The sequence below is a fragment of the Ranitomeya variabilis genome, chromosome 6, assembly GCF_051348905.1.
Source record: "Ranitomeya variabilis isolate aRanVar5 chromosome 6, aRanVar5.hap1, whole genome shotgun sequence".
Lineage (NCBI taxonomy): Eukaryota > Metazoa > Chordata > Amphibia > Anura > Dendrobatidae > Ranitomeya > Ranitomeya variabilis.
This window is the reverse complement of record NC_135237.1, coordinates 542,514,465-542,519,450: the sequence shown is the minus strand read 5'-3', so window position 1 is coordinate 542,519,450 and position 4,986 is coordinate 542,514,465. Positions and strand designations below refer to the sequence as shown.

At 42.8% G+C, this 4,986-nt stretch overlaps 1 pseudogene; it reads right to left on the bottom strand.

Moving 5' to 3' along the window:
• Positions 1 to 2,138: 2,138 nt before the first annotated feature.
• Positions 2,139 to 4,433, bottom strand: LOC143783326 (E3 SUMO-protein ligase KIAA1586 pseudogene; annotated as a pseudogene).
• Between the last annotated feature and the right edge of the window lie 553 nt (positions 4,434 to 4,986).

Below are 4,986 nucleotides of genomic sequence, written 5' to 3'. Positions count from 1 at the left end.
CCATATGACAGCAGCTCCAATCTCTGCAGCACGATATGTATAGACCCCACTGCCCCCCATACAGCTGGTTACCGTCCTGTGTCCCCCCCAAGCTCTAACACTGTGACAACTCTGCCTACTCCCTGTGATTAACAAGAGGTGATAATTAGGGTTGAGCGACCTTTACTTTTATAGGATCGGGTCGGGTTTCACGAAACCCGACTTTTTCAAAAGTCGGGTCGAGTGAAATCGGCCGATCCTATAAAAAAGTCGGGGTCGGCCGAAACTCGAAACCCAATGCAGTGCATTGGGTTTCCAATGGTTCCCAGGGTCTGAAGGAGCGGAAACTGTCCTTCAGGCCCTGGGATCCATATTTAAGTGTAAAATAAAGAATTAAAATAAAAAATATCGCTATACTTACCCTCTGATGCGCCCTGGTACTAACCGGGAACCTTCCTTCCTTAGAATCAGCCTTCCAGGGCCTTGCGGTGACGTCGCGGCTTGTGATTGGTCGGGCGGCCCCCATGTGACCGCTCGCAAGCCGCGACCAATCACAAGCCACGACGTCTCCGTGACGTCACCGAAGGTCCTGGAAGGGCTGATTCTTAGGAAGGAAGGCTGCCAGAAAGAAGCCGAGGGTGAGTATATTCCTATTAGCTATATACTCACCCTCGTACATGCCCTGCTTCTTTCCGGCAGCCTTCCTTCCTAAGAATCAGCCCTTCCAGGACCTTCGGTGACGTCACGGAGACGTCGCGGCTTGTGATTGGTCGTGCGAGCGGTCACATGGGGGCCGCCCGACCAATCACAAGCCGCGACGTCACCGCAAGGCCCTGGAAGGCTGATTCTAAGGAAGGAAGGTTCCCGGTTAGTACCAGGGCGCATCAGAGGGTAAGTATAGCGATATTTTTTATTTTAATTCTTTATTTTACACTTAAATCTGAATTCCGATACCAATTCCCGATATCTTAAACATATCGGGAATCGGTATCGGAATTCCGATTCCAGATTCAGAAGATCGCCGACCTCATGGCCGACCCCACACAGAAAGACGATGTCTGTAGTAACAAGATCTTCTATCACTCACGTCTGTTTCTCCAGTCAGATGGGCCAGGTTCTGTGTGCTCTAAAAAGATGTGATGACCCCAATAATGACCGGTAGCCATTCTATGTGGACACTTACTCATGCTTTGCCGCTTTCCTCACTTTCTTCTTGTTCTCTTCTTCCTCACTGTGAAATACAGAATAGAAAACATCCCATTAGATTAGAATGGTGGGAGCAAAGATTTATAGCCCCATGACCTCCATAATAATCCGCCACTTAGTGGTCTCCAGTTTTATCCATTATAAGTGGAGGATCGTCCTGTAGGGACCCCATATATAACGTCAGTGCAGGGGTGGGATTCAAATTTTTAACAACAGGTCCTCTAAGTCGCGGCGGCCGGAATTTTGGCCACGCCCATTTTCAATAACCCCGCCCATACTAATAAGCCACGCCCAGTGGCACGATTCATATTTTTGGAAGCAGTTTGTCTCCCTTAATGACAAGAATACGTTGTGACATACGGTATTAAAGTCATTCAAAGAAACAAACGACTAAAGCAAATGTACTGCACAGGACAATTGTCCGTGTACAAGGTGCTTTAGCTGATCAGTCCACAACATTATTAAATTACTAAAGTAGAAGTATGAAACAGTAAACTATGTAGTACTCACTTGAAAGCAAAAACAGTATTCAAGGATTCTAACCAAAGAAAAGTTTAATACTGTAATATAATATAAAAAAGTTTAATTTTCTTTTATAAAAGTATTTAAAAGTTTTATAATAAACAGTATACAATATAAACCTTACAACAAGGTAAATCGAACTTTACAGCCCACGGATCGCAATATTAACAATATTAACAAAAACAATGCCCTCTAAAGGGAACCTGCCACTCACTATAAGTCCTCTAATCTAGGTTATAGTACTCAATGGAGAATCCAGGGAGGTATCCCTTTGACTCAACTGAAGTGCTATCAGAATTACAGCAATGACCATATAGCTGTTGAATGATCATCATGCTGAATTTTGGGGGCTTTTCGCACTCTCTGGTCTGTGGCAGTATGGTGTTTCTTCCGTAACCAGGATTTGACATATTTAAGCGGCTCCCAATCCGTCACAGGTTTCCAAGTATCTTCACAGTCATCAGATGCGATATATTAGATACAGTGAGTGCGCTTCTCTCATGTGTAGCTATATTGTTCATAATACTGAACCCTCTTTCTGCCTCTGCACTACTAACAGCGATGACTCGAACTATTTTTTTGGCCTGCTGAATGGAAGGCGGCATAGAGCGATTTGAAAGATATCGGTTATCAACAAAGTCACGGAAATCGTTTATTGGAATCTGATATTTGACTAGCTGACTTAATTGTTCCAATTTGTGTTCCCCTTCTCGCCACGGTGACAATGTAACATCAGCTGTCCACGATTCAGGCTCAAGCAAAGAGAATAGGGACAGTAAATGTTTGTAGTGGTCCGCATTGTGTTCACGTGTGTCACTGTCCATTAGTCGACTATTTGCAGTGGAAAACAAGCGGCTTTGCATATTGTCTATGACACACTGAATTAAGAGCGCTCTTGGAAGGGCAGTATTTTTCTCACTGGATTCAAAAGGAATACTTTTAAATGGCTCGGTTTGGATAATAGTACCAGCCTGTACCTCATACTTTCCGGGACAATCTTTTAAGTTTTGAAGTGCCCTAATGCACCTGCAGAGAAGTCGGTCAGCTTTCACTACAGATACCTCCCTTTCTTGTAAAGCAAGTGATAAAAGTGCTAGTTCATCTAGAATATCAATCATTAAAGCTAGATCTTTTAAAAAAGAAATGTTAGCCATCTTTTTTGCCATTCCGATGAGAAACTTAGAGCTGGAAAAATGCTGGTACAAAGCTGGATATGCTCTCCACACTGCTTTGGCAGCACGGACACTACATGCCACCCACCGAGGTCCTAGAATTCGACCTATCTTAATAATCTCCAATTCTAAATCTGCTGCAATATTGTGGAGCTGAGAATATTGTTTGTTAGAAACATGGTAGATGCTGTAGATTTTTTCCAGAAACATTTTAAAGTGATTAACTTGAGAAACTGTTTTAACAGCATCATCAAGTGCAAGCTGTATTCTGTGGCTTAAGCAGTGCCATATGACTACATTTGGGAATGCTTTTTGAATTTTGGAAGCCACACCAGACTTACTCCCCAACATGGCACTAGCCCCATCAGAGCAAAATCCAATTAAATTTTCTTGCATATACTGCTGGTCAAAGCCATTCTCCTTCAAGCAGGCAAACAGGGCATTGGTTATTGAGTCAGCACTAGTACATTCAAGCTCCTTTAAATCTACAAAGATGTTAACAGGCTCTGGAGCATCGGGAAGCTCACAACGGATGTAGATCACAAGCACACTTTTCTGTGACACAGTTGACGATTCATCAGTTACAATGGAAAATTTAGACCTGAAACTAATTATTTTCGAAAACAAAGACTTCCTCATTTCGGAGGATATATGCTGGATTATTGTTATAGCAGTCTTCCTAGAATGAAGGCCTACTCCAAGGTCCACACCAATGGTTTGAAACAGTTCAACGTGCCCTTGTATGTCAGACAAAGGCCGATTATGCAGCGCTAGGCTATAAACAACATGAAAAACATTTACAGTGGAAGCCAATGCCTTCTCATGGACCCGGTCAAGTGCCTTTACTAGTGCATCATTTTTAGCGGCATTAACAATTTCCTCTGCTTTATTATGAGCTTTGGACATTGCATGTTCTCTAATTTTTTTGCGAAAAGAGGATTGCTGTTTTTTTTTCAGGGTTCCACATGGCTTCACTGAAAAAGTCTTCCACTCCTCAGAAAGATGACATGATTTGGCCCTTTCAGCTCCTAATGAGCTTCCAACTTTACTGCACACAGTACACCCCAGTTTTCCATCCTTTAGTTTGACCCATGGATGCAAGTTTGTGAAGTAGTCAATTTGTTTTTGTGACCAACATGGAACACTAAGCGGCTGGGTCTCTAATGAAGCATCAGAAACTGAACTCTGACCATCCACGATGCTGCTATCATGTATAGCTGAAGCAGTGTCATCATCAGAATGATCACATAGAACGTCAGCAACACCATGTACATCACTGCTAATCTCACTTATGACATCCGATTCAGCTACTACATTTCCCATGTTCCTTCTAACATTATCATCTTGTACATCACTGTCCAGTTCATGTAAAGCGTTGGCACCACATGAATCAGTGTTCTGGCCAATGTTAACATTGGTACCATGAACAATATTGCCACAAGTTTCAGATGCTTTATTGGCATTTGAAGTACTAGCACCAATGTTCACTTCCTCAATTCTTCCCTTCTTGTTTCCAGTGTGGAAAAAAGACAAAAGTGTAGATTGTCTCTTCATTTTGTGTGTAAATGATTCAAAAGGTTTGGTCAAACCTTGAGGCGTCTTCTATAAAGTCAATGTGGCGTCCACTGTGTTTGGAGCCAGTAGCTTTACAGTTGGTCACTAAAAATAAACAACATTCTGGGATGTATCAAGACAACTATTGAATCTAGATCAGGGGAGGTGATTATCCCGCTATGCTTTGCCCTGGTCAGACCTCACCTGTATACTGTGTACAGTTCTGGGAGCCTCAATTTAAGAAATACATCAATATACTGGAGCAAGTCCAGAGAAGAGCAACCAAGATGGTAGAAGGTCTGCAAACCACGTCCTATGAGGAGCGGCTACAAGAACTAGGAATGTTTAGTTTGTAAAAGGGAATGAGAGGAGACTTAATAGCGGTCTACAGATATCTGACAGGTAGTCACAGTGCAGAGGGATCAGTCCTATTCTCATTAGCACAAGGAAGTACAAGAAGCAATAGGATGACACTAACAGGAAGGAGATACAGATTAGACATTAGGAGACACTTTCTGACAGTGGGGGTAGTTAGAGAGTGGAACAGGCTGCC